General features: G+C 32.4%; 1 long non-coding RNA gene across 1 annotated transcript in view; it reads right to left on the bottom strand.

The window, feature by feature from the left end:
- Positions 1 to 8,686, bottom strand: part of LOC107436716 (uncharacterized) — a 441,993-nt gene extending 433,307 nt beyond the window's left edge. The window contains exon 1 of the long non-coding RNA XR_015434629.1: positions 8,294 to 8,686. This is a non-coding gene — a long non-coding RNA (uncharacterized LOC107436716). The remainder of the gene's footprint in view (positions 1 to 8,293) is intronic.
- Positions 8,687 to 15,965: the final 7,279 nt, after the last annotated feature.

Below are 15,965 nucleotides of genomic sequence, written 5' to 3'. Positions count from 1 at the left end.
CGATATGAGGAAGACAGTGGCATAGTTCGGGAGTGTTAAATATGGAGCGCTACTCAAATGAAAATAAATAAATAAATAAAAATAACACATTTTGTTGTTGAGAAATATTATTTGCGTTGTTGAGTCACAAACAAGTTGAGTAATTTCCCGTTTTGATGATTAGAATTAGTCGCCAAGATAATAGGATTTTACATCTTTTCTCCTACGCTGTATTTGCGAAAATCTTACCACTTATATGTAAAATGATCATTTAAAATTTTGACAAAAGAATGTAGATGTACTAGGGAAGCCATGGAGGCTATTTACTTCATATACAATCCTTACATTACGCTTCACTTTATGAAACAGAAAAAAGTTCACAAATTTTTAATTAAAAAAACTGTATTTTTATAAAAAATATTTTTCTTGAAATTTTGCGACATAACGTATATTTCATCATACATATAAGAATAGAAATTTTATATTGAAAACAATTTTCAAACAAAGAAAGAAATTTCATTCAAGTAAACTTTAAAACCAATTTTCATTAGAAAATTATTTAAGCCATTTTGCTGAGTTTTGCTTTATGCAGTTGAAGAATTTTAAAAAAATGTAAGAAACTGAAAGTGTCTATTCTATTATTGTAGGGTAGTGATATACACTCTATAACAAAAAAATCGACGCACCAAGAAGGAGTTGTCCGATTGAAACAAAAATTGGTGGATAGGAAGACAATGTACGGAATAGTAAATGAATAAAATTTCAGAACAATTGAATAATTTATTGCAGAGTTACAGTAACAAGTTCAATAAGGTGTTGACCCGCCTCTATCCTGGATACAATCTGCCACACGGCGTGGCATAGACCGATAAAGCTCCCCGATGGTCTCTTGCGGTATTTCCTGCCAAATTCGATCCAATTGTCGAACGAGGTCATCAACATTCTGTGCCAGATGCAATCGCCTTCCCATCATATCCCAGACACGCTCGATGGGAGAGAGATCTGGTGATCTGGCAGGTCAAGGAAGAGTTTGACAATCTTGCAGATAGTTCATAGCAACACGTGCCGGATGTGGTCTGGCATTGTCCTGCTGAAAAACCAGTCCAGGGTGCTGCAAAAGGAACGGTAGCAAAACAGGTCTTGGGATGTCGTCGACGTACCGCTGTGCAGTAAGTGTACCTCTAATGACGACCAAAGGGGCCCGACTGTCAAAGGAAATAGCACCCCAGACCATAATGCCCTGTTGAGGGTCGGTGTGGCGTGCAATAGTGAAGGCAGGATCCTCCCTCTGCCCTGTGCGCCTCCAAACACGTCATCTATGATCGTCAGGACACAGTTAGAAGAGGGATTCGTCGCTAAAGACTATACGTCCCCAGTCGGCATCATTCCAGCCATATCTGTTCAAAACATTCATGCATACGAAATTTCAAAGCAATCGGATGATTGCTTCTTGGTGCGTCGATTTTTTTGTTATAGAGTGTATTATATATATATATATATATATATATATGGCGTTGATTGCTGAACGTTCTGTACACCAATGTTTTATTTTACATTAGCAATCCTTAGATATCTAAAAATATTTCTTCGGAAAATCTACAATTCCTGTCATAGTAGAATCTCTGTAGATTACATAAGAGATACATTACATAAGAGATTACATAATATTTGTTTAACTAAACAATTTTTTTAGCTAAATTTGTTACCTAATATAATTAACAAAAATTATTTAGGCAAACAAAATATTTAGAATTATTTTATATTTCTTTTTCAGAGAATGAAAAGTTTTCCAAACTAAATTCACAAAATCTTTTTTTATTTTGATCTTAATTAAATTTTAGATACTTTTATTCTTATACTTCATCTTATACAATATTTTTTTCTTTCCTTTCAACAATACTACACTATGAAATCCCAGCATAAACATAGAATTATGAGTAAAAGTTAAAAATATTTAAAATAAAAAATTTAATTAATTTTCTAGCGTAAAATTTATTCTCAGATCCATTGGGAGGAACCTTCTTCTCTCACCGATGCAACATTTTTGCAAAACCGTTTCGTCACAACCGTAACTGTCAGGATAAATAAGAATAGAGAGAAAAGAGACGCCGGTTTTGAAGTTCATGAATAAATAAACAAGTAGGGAAAGATGTACTTCAGAATAATTACTCTAAAGGCTTGTACAAAAGATGTTTTGAATAAAGAAAACGGCGTTGTAGTTATTTTCCCACCTGTACTTGTTATTCCCTTTAACGGCTTGTCTTGGCCTAACGAAAACCTGAAAAGGATGAAGTAATTTGTTTTTGTTTTCACCTCGAATGAAATTTTTAATTACATAATGGAAGATTTTTGAAAGAAAATTTAAAAGTTCGTATACGCAATGTTTTATTATTGTTACACTTCTTATCATAAAACTGACTCGCTTTGAAGTTAATTAAATCAAAGGACTAGCTTTAGTTAATAAAGGTAGTTGTATATAAAGGGATATAAAACTTTGCTTGTTTTAAATTTCCATTTTAAGGAAAAATATGAATATAAACTATTACTAAACACATATTATTCGAATTAAGTCTAAGATGCTTTAGATTTTTAAATAAAAAGATAACCCATCATTTGGATGTATTGAAATTCTAATTAATTTTTAGGCTGAATTAAAGCTAATTTGCACACGAAAGAATTTTCCTTTTTTTTAAAACTAATCAACATAAATAGGTAACTTAAGGGAATGTATAAAAAGGGAATTTAGGCATTTTATAAAAAGAGAACTATACTCCATGGAATGGAGAACTATAACTCCAAGTTATCGGGTCGCAAAGTTAAAATACCAGAACATGCATTAAGAAATTCAGGAAAAACAATGACAGTCTTGTAATTCAAATATTAAAATAGAATTGATAACAGTATATTATACTTATAACGTTGCGTGTGACTATTAATAGCTTTTGTTTTTAAGACATTAAAGGAAAAAATAATATAGTAGAAAATATATATTAAGTAAAAAAATTATTTAATACTCAAATGAAATCTATTTAATACTTAAATTAAATCCATTTTAAAACTCAAATCAGCCTTGCCCTCTTTGAAGTATCAAATAATTATATTTTATGCTAGACTAGGAAAGAAATATAGTCACCGAGAAAAAAAACTATAGTCAAAACTACCAGAATATCTCCAAATTTGCAATGTTTTTAGTTTTATGGGAATACCAAGAAGCTCGGCAATTTTTACCGGAACATTTTGGTAATGATTTTTGTAAAATTAACCATAAAATATGGCTTTATAATATGTGATACAATTTGGAAATTTTATCATGAAACATTAAAGAATGGCATGAAAACAATTTATTTGGCTAAATTTACATCTCAGTTTTGTATTTTTACTAAATGAAAGGTAATAAGAAAAATAATTTTTAAACCCAGAAATTCTGGTGAACCATTGCGATACGAACGGAAAAATTACTAAATAAATGGTTCAAATGCTGTATCTTTTGATTTCATTAACCCGAATAATAGATTTTGTTAGCAGAAAAGTCATTACCATGCAATATTGTTTATATAAAACAGTATTGCATGTTATACAAAAAGTCATTACCATGCAGTTTTACCTAAATTTTTAGAGAGATGCGTTTGTAAGACAAATAATTTGAAAAGGTTGTCTGTGTAATTTCCAAAAATTCTCTAACTATAATTAAATTTTTAAATTTAATTTTTCTTTATTATTTTAAGTAAATTAGATTTGGTGGTATTCGTTAAAATTTAGTATGAGGTGATACACAAAAAAAAGTTTAATGGGCAAATCACATTAAAATTTCTAAATATTAATATATTTATCAATTTTTTATAAAATCATTATCAAACCATTCATATAATCTTATTATAAAACTATACTTTATGGTTAATTTTACCAAAACATTACCAAAGCGTTTCAGTAAAAATTACCCTGCCTGATGGACGTTCTTACGGAGCCAGAAACCTGGTTAATTTTACCATATCTTGGTAGTTTCGACCATTCTTTTTCCCCAGTGTACGTCTTGGAAATTCCGAAACAGGGCAACATTTATTTTGAAACATTCCTTACAAAATGAACTTCAGTATTTCTCTCGAAGAGACAAATTTAAAAAAAAAAAGCATTTTACAAATCATTCTTAATACACAAAACATTTTTACTACATTATTCAAATTCCATTTATAATTCTCACAATTTCAATTATATTTTACTTCTAAATGCATTTAAATCATCCTTTAACTAATGATGTAAAAACTTTCCTTTTTTTGTGATTTATTATTTGTAAATATTAATGACTTGAAACAGCGTTCATGTATATGTAACGTATGATAAAGACCTTCGACAGGCGGAGCCTATTCGCACTTTCAACACAATTAAATAGTAGTTTCGTGTATGAAGCCTAGTTAAGCATAGCGTGACGACTTCACAGAAAGAAGAAAATAGGTATACGTGTAATAAACGATTTGGAATAGTTCTGCATTATTTCGATCAATAGTATATGTATTATACATGAGGATTTCAATAGAATTGTTTCAGATTCAGCAAAATACAGATTCTTATATTTTAAGTATGTTTATTTTGTAGCTTAATTTGAATAATTGAGGATTGATTTATTAACGTCGCATTTGAATGTAAGACCTTTGTTGGTTTAGCCATTTTGAATACTCTACAGAACTCTGTATTCAAATGTTTGACATGTGGTATAGTTCGGTGTCATTAAATTGTGTTCTTGGTAAAAAATTAAATTGTTAAAAGAACTCTACAGAACTCTGCATCCATATTTATTGCTTTTGTATTGTTTGTTTCTTGTATATACAGTGTTTTTAAATTGTGTAGTTGATAAAAGTTGAATTTTTAAATGCTTAGATCAATTTTGGCCTTGTAGAAAAATTTAAAAATATTATGGTTCAAGGTATTCTAAACTACCTGAAATAGTTGTGGAAATTCAGAACACTTGTGAAACACCTAGCTGGAAACAATATCGAGGAACAGTTTGGGAAAAAAGTTTGGCTTACCACTGCTTTGCTAAAACCATTCAAATATGATTGTTCATTCATATCATTAAAGCTTTAACGGACAATCCTGAGAGTTATTTAAAAATTCAACTTTTGTTCTTCGAATAAATAAATTAATTAATCAAATAATTATAAAAAATAAACAAATGACTAAAAATGTAAAAATTTCCGGACTTTTAATTTCGTGTAAAAACTGACATTGCCTTAACTGCTTTTAAAAACCAGAAGGAAAAATAATAATTGTTTTGCATAAACGGATGAAGGAGAAAAATCTACAATTCCTGAAACTTCGCAACTATTGTAGTATACGGAGGGAGTAGCTTCACAATATCTTTATTTAAAGAAAAAATTTTTTACATTAATTTTTATAAAAAAAACTGTTACAACAACTTTATAAACCTACACTTGTGGACTTAAAATTATTATAATTACATTCATTTTATCCATGATGAAATTTTTGCTGAGAAATAAATGCAATTCGCAGTTGCTCTACTCAACAATAAAACGATTGTTAGTTTTAAATACTTTATGACAGTGTGTTGAATGTAAAGTTTAGCAGCACAGAAGTCGGAAGTGGTTATGCTCTGCCTAATACAAAAATTATAACAAACTCAAATTCACATAAAATGATTTTATAAATTTGTTTGATGCAAAAATAAAGGAGTTAAACAAAATAACTGAAGGAAAGAAGACAAGTGTATCTTGTCTTGTGGGTTTTTACTTGAATAATGTATACCCCTCTTTGAGTAGTATCTGTGATTTGAATGTTTTTTTTCTGGTGTAAAACGCATGAATGTTTGCTTAGTTATTAATATTAAGTTAATAAATTGACTTTTAGCATGTATTTTTAGTTACTAAATCGTTGAATTAATATTTACTTTAAGAAGACGCTATACCAGGGAAGAAACTTTCCATGAAAAATTCGCTTTCATTTTCATAAGTAATTTAAAATATAAGAAAAAGCGGTTCAGATAAACCTAGAGTAATCCATAAAGTTTCAAATATTCAAAATATCAAAATGCAAGTAGGTTATAGCAGCCTTCACGGCATAATCATGAGTAATCATGCTATTATTTGTTTACATTTTGATATTGTGAAAATATTTTTTCTATATTTGAAACATTATGGATTACTCTAGGTTTATCTGAACCTACTTTTTTCTAAACTACAAGTTTAAATTACTAATGTAGATTTAAGAGAATTTACCATGGAGAGTTTCTCTCGTGATTTAGCGTCTTCTTATCCTATTGACGTAGAATTTTTATAAACATATTTTTCGTACTTTTTTCATTACTTTGAATTAATTTAGGTCAAAATAAGTAAAAAATATTACATTTAATATTTTAATAATGTATGGTTATTATACAGAATGAAACACCGGTGTCTTTTTCTGTTTAAAATCTTCCAAACGCGGCTCACATCTGAAAAATAGTTTCTCAAATGTGCACTTAGCAGCAATTATTTAGATCTAAGAAAAAAAGCTATAAATAATTGAAATTTGGTTAATTTACAAAATCAATTATTGATGCATTTTTGAATAAGAGTAAAAAAAAACATTTTTTCAAATCACTTTTTTCGGATTTTATATTACAGTATAAATATGAGTCCAATAATCGAACAGATTTTTTAGTAACAATTAGACTGTTTTTCATAATTAAAAAATGCCGAAATATATTTTTTCTTGTAATTAGAGAGTCAGAAAAATATATATAAACGGGACATCGGGTGCAAACACGTTAAAGGGTTAAGGTACTAAAATTATGAATATAAACATTTTTCAAACGTTCTCATGAAGAGTTATTACTTAGAGGGGCTCTCACAAATGATGAAAATAATTAATCTGTAAATGTTAGTTCAAAATAATTTTTGACTCATTTTTGTCACAAAAGTTTTCTTAAAAGACGGAAAGTAGGATTTATCTATGAAGTTAAGAATAGTAAGTTGTTATTAGAAGAGGATGCTTCAGCAGAAATTCAATTTCTGCGATATTATCAAGGGGAAAGGTATTATCAGGAGTCTTCTCTCAACATAGTCTATTTTAATATTTTTTGCTAAATAATTATTAGTTTTTAATTCGTGTTATTAAAAATTATAGAATTTGGAAATTCAGCACTTCTCTCAAGTGCAGTAAATACATCATCTATAAAAATGAATGGATTAATTGCTGATTTTTTGTAATAAATACTTACATTTCTAAACTTTTAAGGGTGAATTTTTTGGGTTTTAATAAGAATTAATCCTTTAATTACTTAACTTAATTATAAACGGAGTAGGATGGGGGAAAAACCCAGCTTTTCACTGTGTGAAAATATGTAAAAAAATGTCTTTTCCATAATTAGACAATAATACATACTAAAAAAAAACTCAAAATTTAAAATTTTGAGAATGTATGCACGAATTTATTTTTACTTTTTTCACATCTCTACAATATATTTTGCAAGGAAGAGCATGAAACTTGACTTATAAACGCAATATAAACTTATCAAGCAATATTTGAATTACTCTGAAAACGATTATCTAACATGGATACCGAATTCTGTTTTTTTTAGGGAAATATATACAAAATAGTTCCAGGAATAAATTTTGCGTTTAAAAAAATTATAATTTTGAAGGAAATGTTATTTTTAAGTAAACTTTAACATATACATGGCCGATTTCATGAATGAGTTAGTCAACATTGCAAACTAAATACAATTACTCATTTTAATTTTCTTACTGAATTTTAGCTGCATTGTTTTTTTAACAATCTAAATATCATTGCTTGCAGTTTATTAGTTCGATCTGTTAAATATAATACATGAAGTTTATTTGTTTAATCAGTTAAATACATTGCATGGAGTTCAGGAGATCGATCAGCTAAATAAACATGTAATGCATGACGTTAATTAACTCAATCAGCTAATTACCAATTTTATAAACTCGATCAGTTAAAAACAATCATGAATTTTAAAAGTTCGTGAATTTTAACAGTTCGTGAATTTTAACAGTTCGTGAATTTTAACTGTTCGATTGATGAAATAAGTTGCATGACGTTAACTAGTTCGATGAGACATCTAAGCAGTTGAATTACGTAATCTTAATTATTATTTTTTATGTGTGATTAAAAAACTTGGATCTGAGTTCTTAGCTAAAAAATATATATAGAATTGAAATCTACAGCATGAATCGGAAGATAGAAAATTGAGTAACTCAAGATAAAAATGTACCCTTCCTTGGAAGAAATGCCCGCACTATCAAAAATATTTGCAAAAATAAGCACATTTATTTACAAAATAAATATATAAATTTCTTACCTTTACTATTTTCTGTACATCCAATATTTTTAAATATGATTTGAAAATCTATATTCCACAAAGCATGATATAAACAACGGTGATGCAATAAATATCACATTTGAAATTTTACCACGTGATTATTCAATTTAGTTACAAATCCCTTCGAACATATCACTTGAAAGAACAAAATCACTTTTAAATACACACCGCACGTTATCCACTAATAAGTAAATGGTATCACTGATTAATTAATTACAACCCGTTGTAGAGAAAAGGAAACTATCGTCTGCAGATATTCTCCGCAGACGATTCGTGTGATGATCCGCGGAGAGTGTTCTATGCGTTGAAAGAGAAAGGTGATGGGGAGTGATGGAGGGAGAACTCAGTTGATGCGGGAGACCCCTACCGATCGTTTGAGATTTCGTCTTGTCGTCGTCTGCTGTGAAAACAAGCTCAACAACCACGTGGAGTTTTATTTATTTATATTTTTTAAAAAAAAAATAAAAGAGCGAACTGGGAGGAGAAACAATCGAGAGGTCGCGATTTCGTTACGGCGATTTGTAGAAGTGGTCGATGCTTTGGTGGAGTTCATTTGCAGTTTGAGATGGGCAATGATGAAGATTTCAGTTAAAAATCATTTATCGTTTGAAGCAAGATATTTATGAAATGAATATTTAGAGAATTACCAAAAAAAAAATAATTTATCGTTTGAAATACGATGTGCGCAAAGTAAAAATTTTGAAAATTGTTAAAATATTATTTATCGTTTGAAGTACGATATTTGTAAAGGGGATAATTCGAAAATGCTATATAATCATTTTTTGTTTAAAGTACGGTATTTGAACGAGAAACATTCTAAAAGCTAGTAAAATGCTCTTTATCGTTTGAAGTACGATATTTGTAAAGGGAATAATTCGAAAATACTATATGATCATTTATTGTTTAACGTACGGTATTTGAACAAGAAACGTTCTAAAAGTTAGTAAAAAGTTCTTTATCGTTTGAAGTACGATATCAGTAAGGGGAATATTCTGAAAAATTAAGAAACATTTATTTCTAAAACATAGTATAATTCAAATGAAACTAAAATGATATAAAAAAATTTAAATGTTCTAAAAAAGTTCTTTTGACAAGTGCATATTATATATGGTAATAACAAGACTCTCAATGAGTGCATCGGGCTTGAATCCTAGCAGTGGCTGGTGGATATGAATTCCGCATCCGGCTCTCACCGACCATAGTGCTGGATATCCTCAATGGTAGACGGATCATGAATTGGAGTTTCCTTGCTGTCCGGCTAAGAATAGATTTCCGTGGTTTTCCTCTCCATGTAACGCAAATGCGGATTAGTTCCATAAAAAAATCTTCCACGCTGGCTATTGTCTCCCAATACTTGGACCAGGAGTTTAATTGTCTTCTGAATTGGACTCAAAATTGCATGGCTACGGAATTGAACACTTGGGACAGAGCGTCCGCCTTCTAATGAGGGGACTTAGGTTCGAATTCCAGTGGTGGCTACTATATAGGAATTCTGCACCCGGCTCTCATCAACTCAGAGTTGACAAAAAATATCCCAGTGGTAGAAAGATCATGGATTAGAATTTTCTTGCCATCGGGCTAATCATGAGAGGTTTCCGTGGTTTTCCTCTCCATATAGTGCAAATACTGGCTAGTTCCATCAAAAAGTTCTCTACAAAGAATCCCCGAATCCTCATACAGGAGTTCCCTTGTCTTCTTGGTTGAGGTTAAAATTACAAGGCAATGAAGTTGAAAAATGATTGTCGCAAACTCAGAATTGAGGCGGCTGTTCAACTTCGGCTGTAAAATAAAATAAAGCGTGCAGAAAAGAAGCAAACATTTGAAAAACTTTTGATCTAATGATCGGATTTCTACTATCTAAGACTCAATCTGGATGGTTCAAAGATCTAACTTAAATTATTGCAGATGATATTTTTAGTTACGACTACAGACACAAAAATATACTTTCCCTGAATATACATGCATTTTTTTCGACGAATTTGAATTCGACGAAGTGTGTGAAGAGGGAATTTGAAATCTGGAAAGTGTGGTCTAAATATAGTCACGTATAATTAGACATTTTCTTCGAAGAATTTAACAGTCAAATTTTGTTTCATGAAAAGTTTTGTTGAGTCTTTATCAGTGGTTGGAAGTTGCGCATTTCAAGTAGCGAAACAACTGCACTCGCTACTTTTTCCGTCTTTTGTTGCGCAGTGCGCTACTTTTTCTTTGTTCCGTCTTTTGTGGCTTTCTATTTTTTTAAGTAGTATAGTGATTAGTGTGATATAAAAAGGAACAACAGTTTGTAGTGATTCCTGGCGACTACTTTTGATGTTATAGTTGAGTAAAGAAACAAAGTTCAAACACAAAATTTCTTTTGAATCTGAATCCTTGCTATTTGAATTCTTCGCGGGCGCCGCTGTGGCCAAGCGTGTGCTGATCGGAAAAATCGTTGCGAAATCTGTCGATTTGCTCCTGAGAAATCATATTTTAAATATCTGACTTTTTAAAACTCAATTTAACAGTAACTATATAGTGCCTTTTTGTGTCCGATTTTGTGACTTAAAATATTGTCCGCATAAATTAATTACCATATTTTAGGTCACCCCCTTAAACCATTAAGATTGAGACCTAGAACGTGAAGATCCGTTCATTGGATCAAAAGTTATTCACAGGATGGTCCGTTTTTTTTTTGTTTCTCGCATTGTACTTGGATGTAAAAAAGTATTGATTACTTAAATCACAAATATTTGATAATTTCCCAGCATTTCTTTAATTAAATATTCACTGTCGAGAAAGGAATAGAGTTTGGAGGTTAAGAGAACAAAATCGTGAAAAGTGCTTTAGAATAAAATAAAAAGTATTTCACGTAAATATGAATTAAAACTTCTTAATAACTCCTCATATTTTACCAAGCAAATTTTTATTCAAAATCATTTTTCTGAAAGTCGTGAAGTAGTGACTACATTTCAAAAGTAATTAGTAGTCGCTCCATTTAAGAAAGTACTTGTAGTTAACTACATTTATAATAAAGTAGTTACAGTTAACTACAAGGAAAATGTAGTTTTTCCGACAACTGGCCCTTATGAATGATGCCTAAAAACTCCCCTATTCTCCTCTGTACGCATCCCCCTTTTAGGAGGTTATTAGGGAAGGGGATAATTTAATTTATTCCGGACAAGCAAGGGAGCTATTGTTTCTGCTGCATTTTTTTACGAGGAGTGAAAGGGGCTATTTCTTAGACGATCAGACTCTTCTTAGAAGTTATTAGGGCTTTCTGCAAAAGAAGTACTATTTTTCAACCATACATCTGACATTGCTATTTAAACAAATGGGGCATTGTTATCAGCATATTTTTTAATATTGAAATTAATTAAAACAAGAATCAATGAGATAAATAGTTTTAATTTTTTTTTATTTAAAAGAATGCTTTATTTCTAAAATGCAAGAAATTTAATTATTGCGTCGGAGTTTTTTATTGTTATCGGTACATTTTTTTTCGGCAGGAAAATCACACGATAATATCCGTTCAAATTTCTCACATTAATTTTCGTATTGTTTGTTCTCATCAGCATAAAATTAATAAAATTTATAAAAGTATTATTTTCTTGTAAGAAATTTTTGTATCCCAAATTTAAAGGGAATTTTACACGTAATATGTATTTTTCTCATTCTACTTTGCCGTTATTTCCTTTTTCATTTTGACTGTTTTCCAAATTAAAAGTTTAAAACTGGAAGAGTTATTTCTTTATTATAACAAATTTCTAAGATATTACCTTATTATCATTATTATTGTTATTATCGTTTAAGAGATTTATTAAATAACTTAGAACTTAATGCGGATATCCCACGAGAGAAAAGTATGAGCAACCGTAAGCGTAACTTCCACTCTATCCTAAACTCTAAGTCTCGCAGTGGACTCATCGTTAAGACACGGTTCCCAGCAGATCACCTAACTCAAGCATCGCTGGCTGCAGTCAGTCTGCGTGTGAGTAACCATTTGGATTAGTCTACGTAGGGACCGAGGGCGCGCGGTATTGGTTCTCATTAAACTGTTGTACCGTAAAGTGCTCGATTTTGCGTGCAGGCCGTCGGGCTACCGAAGCAGGACTGTCATCTCCTCTGCAGAGGATCAAAATTGTGATGGCATGTCTTCGGATCATTCTCAGGGATGTTTCCCAGACCGTCGCCAATAGCCCATTTTGCAGCTCTAGTGCGACGTAAATGAACTACAGCAACAGCAACCTAAACTCCAAAGGCGATTTCCCGGTTCGGAGCTGCCGATAGGGCTGCTTAATTGCTCAAACGGAATCAAAAGTTTATTGCTTTATTGGAATTACATACATTTGCAGGCTTGTGTGCTCAATTTAGGTTTATAAACCTTCGTCAAATACAAGGACAAATAACACAATTCAGGGAAGGACAGCTAAAAGATACACCCGGGATAACTGCGGGAATCGAACCCGTTACCTCCACGCTTTGCACAGTGTTTGGCGGGAGATATAGCTTGGCCAGGGAGGCCCCGAAATCCAAAGTTTTTAAGATTTTTTCCTCCTATTTTATGCTCTTCACGTGCAGGTCGTCGGGCTACCGAAGCAGGACTACCATCCCCTCTGCAGAGGATCAAAAATTGTGATGGCATGTCTTCATGTCTTCAGATCATCCTCAGGGATGTTTCCCAGACCGTCGCCAATAGCCCATTGTGCAGCTCAAGTGCGACGTAAATGAACTACAACTGCAACAACAGTTATTTGCTCAGTCCCGCAGTGGACCGATCGTAAAGACACTGTTTCCAGTAGAACACAGTCAAGCATCATACATCACTGGCTGCGGTCAGTAAGTTGGTGGGTGACCACTTTGATCAGCCTGCGTAGGGACCAAGGGTGCGCGGTATCGGTCTTCGTTAAACTGTTCTACCGTACGATGCTCGACTTCGCGCCCAGGTCGTCGGGCTACCAAAGCAGAGGAGCCATCCGCTCTACAGTGGATCAAAATTGCGATGGCGTTTCTTCAGATCATCTGGAAGGATGTTTCCCAAACCGTCGCCAATAGCCCATTGCGCAGGGCTAGTGCAGCGTAAAAAAGTACCTATCAATCTACATATTTTAAGCCCTGTATTTCTGAAGCTACTCTTATTTATAATTGAAAAATGGTGTTAAGTATCCTATCTTAGCAGTTGAAAGTGATACTGGTGCCTCTATACAACTATAATTTCACTTCAAATATTATTGAGAATGAGCGTCGGATAGGATATATAATTTACTTTTAGCATTCATGTCCGAGGAGTATTTTTCTTCCGACTAAAGCTCAGAAGCATGAAAGTGGAGGTTTCGATACTCACTGTAAATCTGAATGTATCATTTATTGTATCCTTGCGATATTCTAGTTTGCATTTCTTTTCTTCAATTTGATGTGAGCTCATAATTTTTTTAATGCACAAGTCACGTGCTTAATATTTAAATTCATAAAAAACACTTTACTATTTATTTATTTGTTGTTACACATATACCAAGCATGGAGGTAGCAGGTTCGAAATCCACTGTTTCACTGGATGTATTTTCGTGCTGTCCTTCTATTTGACAAAGGTTTATAAGATTAAATGGAGCTCGCAGGCCTGAAAATGTATGCCATTCAAATAAAATAAACATATACCCAAGTGTGTATGCTCATTACAAAGTATGGCTTATAAGCCCTGGTCAAGTTGAAGAAGTAACATAAGATAGAGAAGTATTTAGTCATAGGTCAGCGCAAACATAGTATTAATGCATACATAACCGTGGTAGCTCAGGGGATAAAGCACTCGATTCCTCAATGAGGTGACCCGGGTTCAAATGCCAGCGATGGATGGGATTCTAATTCTGAATCCGGCTTGTCCTAAACACAGTGCTAACGTAAAATATCCTCAGTCGTAGATGGATCATGGGTTAGAGTACGCTTGCCGTTAGATTAACCGTGTGAGGTGTTTGCTCTTGATTTTCCTCTCCTTGTAACGCAAATGCGGGTTAGTTCCATCAAAAAGTCCTGCACAAAGGCGAATTTCTCCCAATACCTGATCCAGGAGTTCCTTAATCTTTTGGATAGGATACAAAATTACAAGACTACAGAGTTGAACATTGGTAGTAAACTCACAAGTGGGTCAGCTGTTCAATCGCGGTTATGAAATAAAATAAAATGTACATACGGAAAGTAGGTATGAACTTTATTTACGTCATAATGGATTGTCGGCGACGATCTGTGAAACATACATGGGGATGATACGAAGACATACCATTGCAATTTTGATCCTCTGCAGAAGGTCTCTCATTAGTCAAGCCACATCCTCAACTTAAACATAGATCTGAAGGGTGAGGAAATTTTCTCCAGATCCTTGTACTGCTCAGCGGCCGACCACAGGGCAGATTTTACGAGCACGTATATCGCTAGTACTCGGGGAATCTTAGTGGAGTCGAGGATCGAATCCTGGCCCCTCCTGACCAGATTCCGATTCTCTAACCGCTGGGTTACTACATCCCTAGTACACATGCATACTGGATTGTGTGCTCGATTGCATATGTACGGCTTACAAACTTTGTTCAAGTAGAAAGACAGATAGTACAATTCATAGAAGGGCAGGACGAAGATACATCCAGGGTTACGGCGGGATTCGAACTTGCTACTTCGCTACGAGCATCAATTATGTAAGCAAACATCACGTGCTGATCGTTTACGTTTTTACTAAAATACCTTATCGTTAAAACGCAATATCAAATGATATGCCAAATGATGCGTCTTTAAACGTAAACCTATCTTTTCAGTGGTTTTAAAATATAACGCTTAATCGGGCTTACAAACACAAAGTTCATGGTGTTGAACTCCCCAGAGTTACGACGGGATTTCAACCCGATACCCCTACAATTCAGAACATTTGGCGGAGCGGCGAGACCGTTTGGTAGAGAGGTTATATGTTTCACCAATTTTCCCGTGCTAATTATGAGTATTTTCTATTCATAATTCAAACGGGTAATGCAACTAGTACAAAAAAGTTTAAACCCGCTGCTTATGTAAGAAAAATATTAACAAGTTTAACCCGTTGCAAAAGAATAGATTAAACTAAAATGTTGTGAAAAATGGTACTGTCTCTTCATTTCCCTCAACAAAAAAAAGAAGAAAGAAAAAGGGAATAGAACCCATGTTATATTGTTTAGAATACATCGCTTCTAAGCAGTACTACTTTTAACATTGGGAATCAAGAGCTATAAGCACATAGAGCTCGCCTCTCGTCCAATTTAATCCAAAATATTGCTTGTTGCTATTTTCGCGTTATGATGTCCACAGTAAACAATATTTCTTCTGTGTTTAGCTTGTTTTCATCAAATTGAATTGTAAGAAATCCCATATTTTACTAAAGTCTATCAATTACTTATTCATAGACTTTTGTTTTCCTTAAATCAGTGAACTATTTCAGATGATCAAAGCTTACAGTAGGTATGTTAATCATTTTCCAATTTAATCAGCTATAAACATTTTCAAAACAATTTGTGCAATCTATGGTTGTTGAATACACTTTAAAACTTACATTATTATTTTATGATTTCAGTATTTTTTCATATGCAAAATTTTTAAACTGATTACTAAGTTCGATTGAGTTAATTGTGTGATTTAATTTTTTTATACATTGCATTACAATATGTAG

The sequence above is a fragment of the Parasteatoda tepidariorum genome, chromosome 6 (genome assembly GCF_982258835.1).
Source record: "Parasteatoda tepidariorum strain Cologne lab strain chromosome 6, Ptep-v5.0, whole genome shotgun sequence".
Lineage (NCBI taxonomy): Eukaryota > Metazoa > Arthropoda > Arachnida > Araneae > Theridiidae > Parasteatoda > Parasteatoda tepidariorum.
This window is presented reverse-complemented; position numbering and strand designations above follow the sequence as displayed.